At 42.5% G+C, this 17196-nt stretch overlaps 2 protein-coding genes across 7 annotated transcripts in view; one reads left to right on the top strand and one right to left on the bottom strand.

The window, feature by feature from the left end:
* The window catches only part of LOC142304297 (tetraspanin-1-like), a 221325-nt gene extending 217755 nt beyond the window's left edge, over nt 1-3570 (bottom strand). Inside the window, exon 1 of the mRNA XM_075346543.1 lies at nt 3489-3570. The gene's annotated coding sequence lies outside the window, so the exon portion shown is untranslated. The remainder of the gene's footprint in view (nt 1-3488) is intronic.
* DOCK6 (dedicator of cytokinesis 6) overlaps nt 1-17196 on the top strand; it is a 139350-nt gene that overhangs the window by 3206 nt on the left and 118948 nt on the right. The window lies entirely within an intron of this gene.

Genomic DNA, 17196 nt, shown 5'->3' with positions numbered 1-17196 from the left:
CCACCACTATAAAGTGCCCACTTGATTATTAGTAGTGATGAGCGAGTATGCTTGTTACTACTCGGTACTCGCACGAGTATCACTGTACTCGGGCTACTCGGCGGGGACCGAGTAATCTCGCGATACTCGTGCTGTACTCGTGGTCTTCATGTTGGCGCTCTTTTTACAGCCATCCCTTATGCAGGGATTGGCTGGCAGACCACTGCAATGCCACAGCCCTGTTGTGGAATTGCAGTGATTGGCCAGTCCGCACAGCGTGACCGTGCCTTTAGCCCGACACTTCCCCGCTCGGCTACGGCCCCTCCCGCACTCCACTCCGCGTGTATATATATATGCACGCTTACACACACACGCACGTTTTTTTTTTAATTTACAGTTTTCTGGTTTCTACATGCTGCCGGGGGTCATTTCACAAAAATACTCGGGTCTCCCATAGGATAACATTGGGCTCGGTGCTCGGGCCGAGTACACGAGTATCTTGGGATGCTCGGCCCGAGCACCCGAGCTTTTTGGTACTCGCTCATCACTAATTATTAGTGATTGGGTGGGCACTTTATATTCATGTAAAAAGTTCTTGCTCCTTTATTTTGTCATCTTATGTGACTATAGAGGACGTGGGTGGGGCTTATTGGTGCTGTGATGTCATTGCATGCTGTGATGTCATCTTTTTAATAATTTCGGTGTCTAGGCAACAACAATTTAGTTTAATAGGGTATCTCAACAATAGATGTTTTATATTTGGGGTCCCCTAATAGAAGAGAGGTCCCATAGCCCCCATCTGGCCATGCAAAGAGAAATGGAGCCAAAACGAGCTGTTGCTTGCTGGGTGGGACCGTTGCTAAGGCAACCGTCAGGAGTCCCACAGTTACCGTGCATGTGTACTGTACCTGCTGTCAAATGGTTGCCTCGGCAACTGTGCTGCCTGCTGAGTAAATGATAGGCCCTGCTCAAGCCTTTAAATGTTTATAGTAGGAATACCCCTTTAATTTATTGGGTATGTCTTAGAGCTGAGCCAAAAGATTTGCAGGACCCCGATCCAGCATGCATGTTCATATCCTTTGGACCATATGATTATTAGGCCACTGAAATGTTATGATGTCATGGAGGCCTACTAGTCATTACAACTCCCAGTATGCCGGCATCAAATGCCGAGGACCGACATGGACGCCGCTGCAGGGTCCTGCCAGTCCTTTTACTCAACTTTATTGCTGCACGGTTCCTACAATAAAAGAGGAAGGAACTCTGCAGATAGGCTCCGCTGCCATTTTTAGGATACAGCTCCCATGCAAAAGTCTAATCTGTTAGCTGGCTATAAAATGCCCATGAGCTCCGAAGAGTTCATCTTTCTCTGTTGCAAAAGAGAATACAGCCATTTTGTTTGCCAATTATTTTTTTTTTTCTTTTGGGGTGAAGAAAGTAGGACAAATTTTATTTTTATTTTTTTGTGAGGCAAAATGACAAAAAAAATGTTATTTTGCCATTTTTTTATTATTATTATTATTATTATTATTATTATTATTATTATTATAATAATATTTTTTTTTTTTTTTTTTTTGTGAGGCAAAGTGACTTAAACTGTTATTCTGCCATTTGTATTTTTATTTTTTTTGTGAGGCAAGGTAACCAATAAACTGTTATGCTTCAATTTATTATTATTATTATTATTATTATTATTATTAATGGCAGAATAGTTTTTTTGTCACTTTGCCTCACAAAAAAAATAATAATTTTTTTGTGAGGCAAAGTGACAAAAACTATTCTGCCATTTTTAATAATAATAATAATAATAATAATAATAGAAGCATAACAGTTTATTGGTTACATTGCCTCACAAAAAAAATAAAAAAAAATACAAATGGCAGAATAACAGTTTAAGTCACTTTGCCTCACAAAAAAAAAATATTATTATATTTTTTTGTGAGGCAGAGTGACAAAAAACCTATTATTCTGCCATTTTTATTATTATGATTATTATTAATCATTAATAAAATAGTAATAAAAATGGCAGAATAACCGTTTTTAGTCACTTTGCCTCACAAAAAAATACTAATAATTTATTTTATTTTTTTTGTGAGGGAAAGTGACAAAAATGGTTATTTTGCTATTTTTATTACTATTATTATTAAGTAATACAGTAATAATAATAAAAATGGCAGAATAGGTTTTTTTTGTCACTTTGCGACACAAAAAAAATTAAAATAAATAATATTTTTTTGTGAGGCAAAGTGACGAACTGTTATTCTGCCATTTTTTATTGATAATAATAATGGCAGAATAACAGTTTGGTTACCTTGCCTCACAAAAAAATAAAATGAAATAATAAAAAAATAAAAATGGCAGAACAGTTTTTTTTTAGTCACTTTGCCTCACAAAACAAATATTAATTAATATATTTTTTTTTTTTTGTGAGGCAAGCAAAGTGACTAAAAAACTGTTCTGCCATTTTGATTTTTATTTACTGTATTTCATTTTATTTTTTTGAGGCAAGGTAACCAACAAACTGTTCTGACATTTTGATTATTATTATTATTGTTATTAATAATATAATTATAAATAATAATTAATATATATTTTTTTGAGGCAAAGTGACTAAAAAAATGTTCTGCCATTTCGATATTTTATAGTATTTTAGTCACTTTGCTTACCTCACAAAAAATATATATATATATATATTATTATTAATTAATATTTTTTTTGTGAGGCAAAGTGAGCAAAAAACTGTTCTGCCATTTTTATTTATTTAATTTTATTTTTTTTGTGAGGCAAGGTCACCAAACTGTTATTCTGCCATTTATTATAATTATTATTAATAATAATATAATAATAAAAATGGCAGAATAACAGTTTTTTGTCACTTTGCCTCACAAAAAAAATTAAATTATTATTTTTATTTTTTTGTGTGGCAAAGTGACAAAAAAAACTATTATTCTGCCATTTTTATTATGATTATTATTACCTATTATTAATAATAATAATAATAATAATAATGGCAGAATAACCATTTTTTAGTCACTTTCCCTCGCAAAAAAAATAAAACACTGCAGCCATTTTGTGTTGCGGCCCAGTGGGCGTTGGGAGGACACCTGTCCCCATTTCCAACCTCTTAAATGGCGCAGTCATGTTTGCAGCATTTTAACCCTTTAGATGCCGCGGTCGATGTGACCTGGTTTGTCGACTTGGTGGCCGCCTGTATAACACGGCTCCTGTGGCCAAATGTCACAAACTAAAATTGGGTTCCCTGACACCCAGGCCCCCAGACACCGTGCCCGGGCTCGCCGGGTGCTGCCGCTGTCTCCGGAGCTGTATATAACCCGTATGCTCTTCTGTGGTATTACAGGAATGTCAGTGGGGTTAATTGGATGTTACCACATCATCCGCCCATTATCATTTTCATTGTTATGTTCACCAGGTGACATGTTGCTCTCTGTCGTTTTTACTTTTTAATGACAATGTTGGCGCCCATCATAATTATAAGTTTCCTTCCTCACCTGTGATGTCGGAAACAGATGCTCGGTATTTGCCCAAAATAGATATCACTGCACCTGTCGCCTACAGGAAGCCATTTTGTAGACAGTTTTAACAGTTTGCTATTATCAGTTAAATAAAATGGCCGCCGCTGTGCTGTGAAAGGGATTGTTGTTAATAGGGGCACTTATCAATTAGTAAAATATTTTAGTCTTTATGTATGGGACGCTGTGTTTTTTTTTTTGTTTGTTTGTTTTTTTTTTTTGTTTTGTTTTTTTTCCCCCCCAGTAGACATTAGTAATGAGCAAGACCTACCATGCTCGGGTGCTGGGTGCTTGTAACGTGCAATCAAACACTCAGGCTGGCTCGTCTCGTTTGCAGAGTATAATTGAAGTCAATGGGAAACTCAATCATCAGAAAATTGCTTGTTTCCCATTGACTTCCATTATACTCTGTAGATGAGCAGAGCCCGTTTGACTGTTCATTACAAGTACCAAGCACCCGAGCATGGTAGTGCCCGCTCATCACTAGTTATGAGTACAGAGCATTCAAGCATGGTAGTGCTCGCTCATCACTAATTACCAGTACCGTGCATGGTAGTGCCCATTCATCACTAGTTACGAGTACCGAGCACCCGAGCATGGTAGTGCCTGCTCATCACTAGTTACGAGTACCAAGCACCCGAGCATGGTAGTTCCCGCTCATCACTAACTACGAGTACAGAGCACCTGAACATGGTAGTGCCCGCTCATCACTAATTACCAGTACCGTGCATGGTAGTGCCCACTCATCACTAGTTACGAGTACTGGTCACTCGAGCATGGTAGTGCCCGCTCATCACTAGTTACGAGTACCGAGCACCGGACCATGGTAGTGCCCACTCATCACTAGTTACGAGTACTGGTCACTCGAGCATGGTAGTGCCCGCTCCTCACTAGCTACGAGTACAGAGCACCTGAGCATGGTAGTGCCCGCTCATCACTAGTTACGAGTACAGAGCACCTGAGCATGGTAGTGCCCGCTCATCACTAGTTACGATTACCGAGCACGGTAGTATGCACTCATCACTAGCTACAAACACCCCATCATGGTAGTGCTTGCTCATCACTAGCTATGAACCCCCGATCATGGTAGTGCTCATGACTAGTTAAAGAGTACTAAGCATGGTGGCGCTTGCTCATCAGCAGTTTTGAATACCGAGCATGGCAGTGGTCGCTCATCACTGGTAACGAGACCTGAGGCATAGTAGTGCTCACTCACTACTAGTAGAAATGTCCTAACATTTCACATTGCCTGCTTTTCCACATGTTTTCTATTGGCTGTGTTTTCCCATTGCATGGCATATGAAGTTATTCAAAGAATAGTGTGTGTGATTGTGTGTGTGATTGTGTGTGTGTGTGTGTGTGTTTTTTTTTTTGTTTGTTTTTTTTCTTCTTCCATGTGGCATTTAGAACAGAATCCGCTCCCGATACCAGATCTGATAACTTTGTGTGAATAAACCCTGCTGCCTCGCGCTTTCAGGAGTGTGGCAGTCATGCAGGCCGCATTCATACTTCTAAAATTTACAGTCCAAGGATGTGCTGCCATATCCTGGCCAGCCATGGCCACGGTTCTCCTAACCGTTCGGCTTAATTTATGCTTATGAGGCTATTGAGCTTAGCTCAGGGGACATATGGCCAGTCTGGGCCTTATGGTGAACTCCGCCTCAGGCAGAAGTCTGTGGTATGTGATGTAAGAAGGAATTATACTTACACTTTTTTTATTTACTTATTTTACTCACTTATATAGCGCCATTAATTACCTGACACTATACAGTCCTCATCATGGGATAATAAAAATCATAAAATATCAAGGTATTTATTTTTTTTATTATTAAATTCCCCATAGTTAGAGATTTTTTTTTTTTATTGGCCTGTACTAAGGGGGTGTGGCTGACAGGATCCTCAGGGGCGTGTATTTAGGCTTCTCTACATAATTCTCAATAATAATTGAGATAATAATAATAATCCCATTCTCACACCACTTCCTCATCTCGCCCCCTATCTGTCGGTGTCCCTCAAGGCTCAGTTCTTGGACCCCTGCTGTTCTCCATCTACACCTTCGGCTTGGGACAGCTCATAGAGTCCCACGGCTTCCAGTATCATCTCTATGCCGATGACACACAGATCTACCTCTCTGGACCTGACATTACCTCTCTACTAACCAAAATACCACAATGTCTCTCTGCTATTTCATCCTTCTTCTCTGCACGATTCCTAAAACTTAACATGGACAAAACAGAGTTCATTGTCTTTCCTCCTCCTCACTCATCTCCTCCAACAAGCCTTTCCATCAAACTTGATGGTTGCTCACTCACCCCAGTCTCACAAGCTCGTTGCCTTGGAGTGACCCTCGACTCTGCTCTATCCTTCAAGCCACACATCCAAGCCCTCTTCACCTCATGCCGATTACAACTCAAAAATATCTCCCGGATCCGTGCTTTCCTTAACCAAGAATCAGCAAAACATTAGTGCATGCCCTCATCATCTCCCGCCTCGACTACTGCAACCTCCTGCTCTCTGGCCTCCCTTCCAACACTCTTGCACTCCTCCAATCTATCCTAAACTCTGCAGCCCGCTTAATCCACCTCTCCCCTCGCTACTCCCCAGCCTCGCCACTCTGCCAATCCCTTCACTGGCTTCCCATCGCCCAACGACTCCAGTTCAAAACATTAACCATGACATACAAAGCCATGCACAACCTGTCTCCTCCCTACATCTGTGACCTAGTCTCCCAGTACCTACCTGCACGCAACCTTAGATCCTCACGAGATCTCCTTCTCTGCTCCTCTCTTATCTCCTCTTCCCACAATCGCGTACAAGATTTCTCCCGTGCATCCCCCATACTCTGGAACGCTCTACCTCAGCACATCAGACTCTCCCCTACCGTGGAAAGCTTCAAGAGGAACCTCAAGACCCACCTCTTCCAACAAGCCTACAACCTACAATAGCCCTCAGCCCAGTAGACCACTGCGCAACCAGCTCTGTCCTCACCTATTGTACCATCACCCATTCCCTGTAGACTGTGAGCCCTCGCGGGCAGGGTCCTCTCTCCTCCTATACCAGTCTGTCTTGTACTGTTAATGATTGTTGTACGTATACCCTCTTTCACTTGTAAAGCGCCATGGAATAAATGGCGCTATAATAATAAATAATAATAATAATAATAATAATTCCCCTCTCTTATAAAGCTCATTAAAATTTGCATATTTTTGATGCCAAATATTTCCGTAATCTCACTCTCCACTCACGGGAGTGCACAGACAGACTTTAGACCTGGTGATGGGTCCTCTTAGAGCTTTGTTCACACTTGCTTTGGGCTCTTGGAGACATCTGAGACAGTCGGTTGAGCACGGACAGTCTCCCGACCAAAAAAAAGTCCTGCGGCTGTTGCGTAAAAGTCATGAGATTTGCGGAAACTCCGTGCATTTGCGGTCCGTCCTCGTACTGCGCTTCACAGATGTCTGCAGGAGCGTATACATTTATCACAGACGCGACCACTCACGTTGTGGATTCTCTAGGGGCCACCAGACCCCATTAACTCATATTGGGTGGGGGATTAGTGAGGTGTCCGTCATTTTGACATTATTTCATATTTGCCATTTCTCCTGAGAAAGAGAACGGATACCTTTTGACCTCCCGGGGAATTGGCAAAGCTCCTACCTGCCATTGGAAAACCATCCGGAAACCTCATTAGATGGAGTCTGGGATCCAATTGCAGTTTTCTAGGAAGTGTGAAGGGATGTGGAAAATGTCATTAGGTCAATGTTATGGCCTCAAATATGCCCAGTCTGTGGGGAGGATAGCCCCAGTATGCTATGTAGATAAACACTTGACAGGTAGGGCAGAAAATAGTTCATTTTTGTCCGGGAATCGTGACATTGTCCATGTATCTGATGTGATCCGGAGGGTCTTTACCGGCGGGGATGAGTAATTCTATGGGGTGTTTTTTTTTTTGTTTGCAATGCAGTGTGATTGCACAGAGCTGTATTGTGCTGAGTGAGGGTGACGGCGGCAGCTGGCCGTGCTCGGTACCGCCGAACTCCGCAGCCTCGTCTGACTCACAGTCCTATTATAATGTATGGATTAATGTACAGTTAGGTCCAGAAATATTTGGACAGTGACACAAGTTTTGTTATTTTAGCTGTTTACAAAAACATGTTCAGAAATACAATTATATATATAATATGGGCTGAAAGTTCACACTCCCAGCTGCAATATGAGAGTTTTCACATCCAAATCGGAGAAAGGGTTTAGGAATCATAGCTCTGTAATGCATAGCCTCCTCTTTTTCAAGGGACCAAAAGTAATTGGACAAGGGACTCTAAGGGCTGCAATTAACTCTGAAGGCGTCTCCCTCGTTAACCTGTAATCAATGAAGTAGTTAAAAGGTCTGGGGTTGATTACAGGTGTGTGGTTTTGCATTTGGAAGCTGTTGCTGTGACCAGACAACATGCGGTCTAAGGAACTCTCAATTGAGGTGAAGCAGAACATCCTGAGGCTGAAAAAAAAGAAAAAATCCATCAGAGAGATAGGAGACATGCTTGGAGTAGCAAAATCAACAGTCGCGTACATTCTGAGAAAAAAGGAATTGACTGGTGAGCTTGGGAACTCAAAAAGGCCTGGGCGTCCACGGATGACAACAGTGGTGGATGATCGCCGCATACTTTCTTTGGTGAAGAAGAACCCGTTCACAACATCAACTGAAGTCCAGAACACTCTCAGTGAAGTAGGTGTATCTGTCTCTAAGTCACCAGTAAAAAGAGAAGACTTCATGAAAGTAAATACAAAGGGTTCACATCTAGATGCAAACCATTCATCAATTCCAAAAATAGACAGGCCAGAGTTAAATTTGCTGAAAAACACCTCATGAAGCCAGCTCAGTTCTGGAAAAGTATTCTATGGACAGATGAGACAAAGATCAACCTGTACCAGAATGATGGGAAGAAAAAAGTTTGGAGAAGAAAGGGAACGGCACATGATCCAAGGCACACCACATCCTCTGTAAAACATGGTGGAGGCAACGTGATGGCATGGGCATGCATGGCTTTCAATGGCACTGGGTCACTTGTGTTTCTTGATGACATAACAGCAGACAAGAGTAGCCGGATGAATTCTGAAGTGTACCGGGATATACTTTCAGCCCAGATTCAGGCAAATGCCTTAAAGTTGATCGGACGGCGCTTCATAGTACAGATGGACAATGACCCCAAGCATACAGCCAAAGCTACCCAGGAGTTCATGAGTGCAAAAAAGTGGAACATTCTGCAATGGCCAAGTCAATCACCAGATCTTAACCCAATTGAGCATGCATTTCACTTGCTCAAATCCAGACTTAAGACGGAAAGACCCACAAACAAGCAAGACCTGAAGGCTGCGGCTGTAAAGGCCTGGCAAAGCATTAAGAAGGAGGAAACCCAGCGTTTGGTGATGTCCATGGGTTCCAGACTTAAGGCAGTGATTGCCTCCAAAGGATTCGCAACAAAATATTGAAAATAAAAATATTTTGTTTGGGTTTGGTTTATTTGTCCAATTACTTTTGACCTCCTAAAATGTGGAGTGTTTGTAAAGAAATGTGACAATTCCTACAATTTCTATCAGATATTTTTGTTCAAACCTTCAAATTAAACGTTACAATCTGCACTTGAATTCTGTTGTAGAGGTTTCATTTCAAATCCAATGTGGTGGCATGCAGAGCCCAACTCGCCAAAATTGTGTCACTGTCCAAATATTTCTGGACCTAACTGTATACTTACCACAGACAGAGACTTTAGTAGGATTTTATTATAATCACCTGTACGATCGTGTTGTCACCATATCAGTCAAAAACACATCTGACTTGTCGCCAGTTCAGTCTTCTATGGTGGTCCGGATTTCCCCCGCTAACGGTGTATTAGCAGCCGCTGTCTACGTAAGGCGCCATTCACTCCTCTATTAGAAAAGTCTGTCCACTTTCTTTAAAAGTGATGGCCCCACACCTTATTGTAGGTTCTCTCTGCAATTACAGATCTACGCTACTAACATCGCTGTTTTAGGAAGATGGCAGCCATATTTATTTATTTTGTTTGAAGCAGGGCTGTGGAGTCGGTAAGCCAAACCTTCGACTCCGACTCCGACTCCGACTCCTCAAATTCTCTTGCACCGACTCCGGCTCCGACTCCGACTCCTACATATATTGCTTATAGTTAGGTGAAAAATTTATTGTAGTACATGAATATGTGTATGTGAACATTAGACATTTAATAATTTTTATGATACAATAATCAAGATATTTGGATAGAACATAAAATATATTTATTGGATACAACTTTAGAACACAAAAAACTGTAATAAATTGTAAATATGTAATACACTATGTAATATACAGTAGATTACATATATATCTTGTGTGTGTATATACACTGTGTATATATATATAATATTACATATTTACAATTTATTAGTTTTTTGTGTTTTAAAGTTGTATCCAATAAATATTTTATGTTCTATCCAAATATCTTGATTATTGTATCATAAAAACAATTAAATGTCTGATGTTCACATTATACTACAATAAATTTTTCACTTAAATATAAGCATTATACTAAATGTTATTATTTAGTAAAATATTCAGCACATTCTGCATTGCACTCCTGTCCCCAATTTATTATATATTTTAGGAGTCGGAGTCGGTGCATTTTATACCGACTCCAACTCCGACTCCGACTCCACCAAAATGAGCTCCGACTCCGACTCCGACTCCACGACTCCGACTCCGACTCCACAGCCCTGGTTTGAAGGACCCCCTTTTAAAGATGGACTTACATGGTGGTATATTTTACGCCGCAGGTTTAACTAACGCGAATTTGCTGCGTTATCTACACGTATTACATGTGGATTTGTTTCATATTGCTTGATAACCCTTGATAACCCTTATAAATCTGCCGCCGCCAAATTTGTAGAGTTTTTTTCCTAAGGCCCCCTTCACACGTCAGTGATTCTGGTACGTATGTTTCATTTTCTATACGTACCAGAATTACGGACACGCTGACCCACTAAAATCAATGGGTCTGCACACACATCAGTGTTTTTTTTTTTTTTTTCCCACTGCGTGTCCGTGAGTTCCTCACGGTGACAAGTCCGTTTTTTTTTTTTTGTGTCACTGATGCCCCATGGACCACACAATGATGTGATCCATGAAAAACGTACCAGAAAAACATGTATAGTTAATATAAAAAGCTTTTTTAACTCTCCCATCTCCAGCGCTGCTGTCTTCAGCCGCTGATTCCTCTGCTTCCAGATCGGCTAATTATGCTCATGAATATGCACTGCACCGCCGACCCGGAAGTAGCTGCAGAGGGGACACAGCGGCGGCCGGACACAGAGGCAGCCAGATATTCAGCACCACAGACAGCAGGAGCGTGGACAGGTGAGTATAAGTGCCTGATCTCTTTGTATTATCACGGTTAGCACAGAGATCACACGTGTGCCAGAGTCAGAATTATGGCACACTGAGGGACATACACACCTTTTATCACGTCAGTGAAAAACGTGTGTGTTTTTCACTGACGTGTAGGAGGCCTTACGCACTATTTCGGTCACTGAAACGAATGGCTCATCCACACTGCCCTATTGAATAACATTGGTCCATGTGCTGTCTGATTTTTCATAGTAATACGCTTGTATGAACAATAAAAAAAGAACAACAAACCTATATATTATAAAACTTTTTATTTTATGCTTTTTTTTTTTTTTGTTGGGGAAAAGAAAACTAAATCCAATCTATATGTGTTCCCAAGTCCTCACATATAAAGTTATGTTGTACCCATGCCTGTGGTCACCACTTCTATTCCACATTTGTATGTTCCTACACAATTAAATGTTGTCCACTGGTTCTTCATGTGAAAATGGTATGACTATCGATGGCGTAGGAACAGCTGTAGGATGGTGAGGGTTTCTCAGGACACCCCGGCACTCTACACGGAAAACCTGATCCTGGCTGGGTGTGGGGACTTGTGTCAGGTGGGCTGTGAACCCCTGCAGGCTACGTACTGCCAACGACGTCGGCTGGCCAGGACCTGATGACGACTCGTACTTACAAGAAGCCCAATAGTTTGTTTCAAACTGTCACTGGGTCCTTCTCCCATATCACACAATCAACTGAGCCGAGAGATGGGTGACCAATCCAAAGATCCTTTATTCCATGCAATCCAGAAGGTCCATAAAATAATCCACTACACGGAGGGTAAAATCGTCCAGTAATGAGATAAATGTCCCGGGATCAGTCAAAATCCTCCAGCAGTCCTTTTCTAGGTAAATTGGGGTTTCTCAACGGCTCTGTGGGGTGCAGGAAGACTCATCCTCTCCCCGAATGAACAGTCTCTTACCCCATCGACTATCCCCTCCCATTGTGGGCAACTCCCAACACTTAACCGTTGCTTACCCTATAGTCTGATAACGTCCTACAGAAGTGCTATGCCATAATTCACATTACACATTATCAACACTACATAGCACCGGTTACACTAAACAAGAACACATCACAATCATCATCCTCACAGGTCACATGCCATACTACACGCCACACACTATTCACATTACACAACGCGACTGGTGTCTTCAGGGGCAGAAACGCGACAGCTACAGTCCACCGCTCTGGATTTGGTTGCTGAAATTTATGCACCAAATCTGCATCTCTTGGCATAAAAAAACGCCCATATTTGCCATGATTTAACTCATTTTTGGTAAAAATTTCCCTTGCGTTTTCTATGCATTCTGGGGTGCAAAAATGCTGAAATGATTCACATTCGATATATTTCTGCACCAAATCTCCAAGGAAAAAAAAAAGCAACGTGCACAAAACTTGAGATTTCTCATTGACTTTGCTGGTATAAGGATTTGCATGACGTTTTGTGACAAAACTTCACTAAAAACACGCATCAAAAAATGAGACAAAAACGCACTGTGTGAACATACTCTTACACAGTGACTAATCTTATAGGTACATGATTTTTTGTGTAGGACTATGGCACCCAGTGCAGATGCGTTAGTATCATATTTGAAGGGATTGTGCTCTTCCCCTCTTGGGAACGGACAATCTGATCTGGGGAGGGAAAAAAAATGGTCTCAAGTTTTTTTGGCTGGTTATTGATTGATTGAGACACATGTAGATGGCGCTGCGTACTTTGCACCTAGATGTTGGTTTATACACACAACATGTAATATAAAACCGCCACCTGTTGTGCTATCTGACTGTTAGCGCCATGTTGAGGGGGTTAATGGCTCGTACGTGTGTTACGTCTGATTAGTGAAGGCGTTCAATACTTCAAAGTATTGAGATTATACAGAGATTGAGACCCCTATAAATGAGGCCCCTTTTTAGGTGTCCGTGATTAAACAGGTACAAGCAACACGTACCGGTACGGTCATACATGTGACATCCGTGTTTGCATATGTGTGACTGGTAGCGGTAAAAATGCATGAAACTGAAATGAATGGAATTTTTTAATGTGTAAAAGATGGGCAAAGCCTGAAAAATTATAGATAGATATAGAAAGATAGAACAGATAAAATAGAGAGATATAAGGAAAGAAAATAAGAAAAAATATATAAAATAGACAGAAGGAAAGAACAGAATAGCTCAATAGAAGTAGAGGTAGCTAGCTTGGCCAGGTGCTTTGCAGCATTTTTTTTTTTTTTTTTTTAATTTAAAAAAAAAAAAAAAATAGACGTGGGGTCCCCCCATTTTTCATATTCAGCACAGGAGCAGCAGCAACCCTCAACTGTCTGCTGTACCTTGGCTGGTTTTTAAAAATAGAGGGGATCCCATGCTTTATTTTTTGATTGGGGAAAAAATAAATAATAATGATGTGGCGTCCCCTACATTTTCCTAAAACCAGCCAAGGTACAGCAGACAACTGGGGGCTGATATTATGGTGGAAAGGGTCATGGTTATTTTGGCCTTTTTGCAGCCTAAAAATAGCAGCTCGCAGCCGCCCCAGAAGTGTTGCATCCCTTACATGTGACGATTCTGGTGCTGGATTTGGCTCTTCCCGTTGCCCTAGTGCGGTGGACTCCAGCCCTTGTTCACCAATTTATTTGTTTGTTTTTTTTCTTTATATACAAAAGGTCCACTCTAATCCATTGTGAGGTCCCACGACGTTCCCCAAAAGCGAACCTGAAAAGACATTAAAAGAGAAAATTATTTAATAAAGATGAGACACCCCTCTTTCCCAATTTATTTGCCTGTCAAAGCCCTAATCCTGGTCCACTGTAATCCGATTAGGGGGGCCCACGTCGATCCCATACTGCTGTCACATTCAATGGAGAACCAAACGTTCCCCATTGATTGTGAGAGCAACTCTTGCAGACACACACACACACACACTCTGCGGTGTGTACTACTGTTCAGTTACCTAGCCCTCATAAGGTCAGCCCAGGTCACAGCAGGGACGCCCTCAGCCCTCAGCATTGTGTGTGCAGGCGCGGCAGTGACATGACGGGTTTATCGGAGTAGCCAATAAACTCAGATGACCTCCTGATGACACCCACGCTAACAAAGGTGTCGCGGCAGTAACTTCACGGGTTAATCGGAGTTCACAATGAACTCTGATGAACCCATGAAGTCACTGTCATGGCACGCGCAGGTGTCGCCAGGAGGTCATCAGAGTTCATTGTATACTCCGATGACCTCCTGACGTCACTGCACACACACTGCTTGCTGGATACTCGCCTGTCTCCGGCGATGCTGCTGCTTCCGGTTCCGTGGTGCCGTGAATATGCATGAGCATAATGAGCGGGCCCTGACGCAAACAGCAGCGTCGAAGACAGCAACGCTGGAGAGAGGTAAATATAGAAAATCTTTTTATTTCAGAGACATGTTTCTTCTGTACGTGTCACACTGATCTCACACGGATCACATCAGTGTGCGGCCCGTGTGATCTCAGCTGCCGGAGAAAAACTGATATGTCTCTGTGTGAAAACATGGATGTGTGACTAACACCATAGAATGACCTGGGTATGTGTGGCATCCGTGTTTAAAAATGGATGCCACACGTACATGAAACACGGACGTCTGAAAGGGGCTTTATGTTATATTCATGATATGGTAACTGGTCGGTCAAATGACATCTGCGATTTATTGAAAAACTGTCAAAAATCTCTGTTTTCCCGTCATTTTGCAGAAAACAAATGTTTTATTTTTTTTTTAAGTGCAAATTATGAAAAGAAAAAAATGGTAAGTAGTAAAAACCCACAATGCAATTGTATCAAATGTTTGTTTTTTTTTAATTTTTTTTTTTTTTTTTTTTTTGTGCAGTTTTGTTGTAACTTAGCCAATAAATCCCAATTTATCACACCTCGCAGACCTGCATAAGGCTGGAATCACACTTGCGAGTGTAAAGTCGGTCCGATTCTCATGCTAGAAAGTAGCATGAGCTCTGTCCGAGTGTTGATCAGTGTGCAATGGAACAGCAATGCGATTCTGTGATTTTTCTCTTGATTGTAGTCCATGTGCAATCCGTGTTTGATGTGTATGGGATCCGTTGTTTTTTTTTCTCAGCAGCTATGTCATCTGCCATTCAGCTCTGCTACATGGCCGCTGACAGCAGACACAGACAGAGCCATGTAGCAGAGCTGAATGGCCGCTGACAGCAGACACAGACAGAGCCGCACGATCAGAATGAAGTCTGATGAACTTCACCCGACTTCATTGTCATCCCGCGGCTCTCTCTGTGTCGCAGCCTGATTTTCGGTCACTGGTGAAGGTCTCACCGGTGACCGCAAATCCCCTGAGTGACTGAAGTGATCTGCGCTTTCAGCAGTGCCGTCACTGAGGTTACCCGCGGCCACAGCTGAAGTCCTCCACCTGAGATCTGTGGCCGCGGGTAACCTGAGTGACGTCATCGCTGATAGCACGACTCACTTCAGTCGCTGCAGGGAGCTCACAGAGAGCGGTTGGGGTCTGTGATCGCTCTCTGTCAGCTTCTGATGTAGCAGAGCTGAAAGCGTCGTGGGACCTCTGTGGATTATGTCGAAAGGGGTATTTGGGGACTTAAATAAAGTGGTGAAAGAGGGTGGTTTTTGTTTGTCATTCATTTCAAATAAAGGATTTTTGGGTGTATGTGTTTATTTTCTTTAACTTACAGGTTAATCATGGAAGGTATCTCGGGGAGACGCCTGCCATGATTAACCAAGGACTTAATGGCAGCTATGGGCTGCTGCCATTAACTCCTCATTACCTCGATTGTCAACGCACCAGGGCAATTCGGGATTAGCCTGGTACAGTCCCGGGACTGTCGCATTTAATGGATGCGGCAATTCCTGGCGGTTGCTGGCTGATATTGTTAGGGTGGGGCTCTCGCCATAGCGTGGCGCTCCCCATCCTGACAATACCAGCCTCCTGCCGTGTGGCTTTACCCTGGCTAGTATGAAATTTGGGGGGGACCGCACGCCAGGTTTTTTTTTGTTTATTTATTTAATTTCCTGCACGATATAGACCCGCCCACCAGCAGCTGTGATTGGTTGCAGTGAGACAGCTGTCATTCAACGTGGGGGCGTGTCTGACTGCAACCAATCATAGGCGCCGGTGGGCGGGGAAAGCAGTGAATACTAGATGGAATAATGAGCGTCCGGCTTTTTCAAAAGAGGAACAGCCGCCGGAGCTTTGTGACAGCCGTGCAGCGCAGCACCAGTGATCGTGGATAGGTGAGTATGAGAGAGAGAGGGAGGGAGGGAGACAGACAGACAGACATAGACCAACATCGACAGACCTCACTCATTTCCAGCGTTTTCTGCAACATGCGATAAATGTATTTAGAAAAACGCATGTCACTAGGATGGTGTGTGTGCCGTCTGTGTGACATCCGTTTTTTTTTCACGCACCCATAGACTTTCATTGAAGTGACTCGCACGTGAAACTCCCCAAAACGCAGCATGCTCCAATTTTTTTTTTTCCCTCAGTCCGATTTAGACTGAGAAAAAAATAGCAGATTGGAGCTGCCTCATTGATTAACATTGGTCCCAGTGCAATGCGAGATTTTCTCGCATTGCACTCGTGCGAGTTAATCGCAAGTGTGACTCCAGCCTTAGGCTGGCTTCACACATCCGAGTCCGGACCGCGCATCTCCTGACCTAAACCCCATATCCTCCTATATGACCACGGTCAGCCATTATAGTTCACACTATGAATGTCAGAATTGTGGAATCGGCCTTGGGGTGCGGCTGAGACTCTGTCCACCGTTATGGCCATTTGTGCCCCATTATGCTTCACACTAGTGTGGACTGCCAAAGGTAAGCGGAGCTTTACCGCCATATCTGACTGTACCCTTTACTACTTTTGAATAGGCTTTTTGGAATTTGGGCCGCAATGTGTGAACGCAGCTTTATGCTCAGGCTCCTTTCACACGTTTGTTTTTGCCGTCCGGCACAATCCGGCAAAAAAACTGATCCATTGCATCAGTTTTTTCCATGCATTCTTTCCGTTTTTTGACGGATCCATTGTGCTACTGAGCATGCACAGTTCAAAAAACCGGATCCGTCATTGGATTCCGTCATATGCCGGATGATGACTGATCTGGTGGCCATAGCCTTTCATTTTAACTCACGGCGCCGGATCCAGTGCCATACGTTTTTTTTTTTTTTTGCCGGAGACAAAAAATGCTGCAAGCAGCGTTCCGGCCGCCAGATCAGCTATTTACACCATATCCGGCAAAAG

The sequence above is a fragment of the Anomaloglossus baeobatrachus genome, chromosome 4, assembly GCF_048569485.1.
Source record: "Anomaloglossus baeobatrachus isolate aAnoBae1 chromosome 4, aAnoBae1.hap1, whole genome shotgun sequence".
NCBI classification, from domain to species: Eukaryota; Metazoa; Chordata; class Amphibia; order Anura; family Aromobatidae; genus Anomaloglossus; species Anomaloglossus baeobatrachus.
This window is presented reverse-complemented; position numbering and strand designations above follow the sequence as displayed.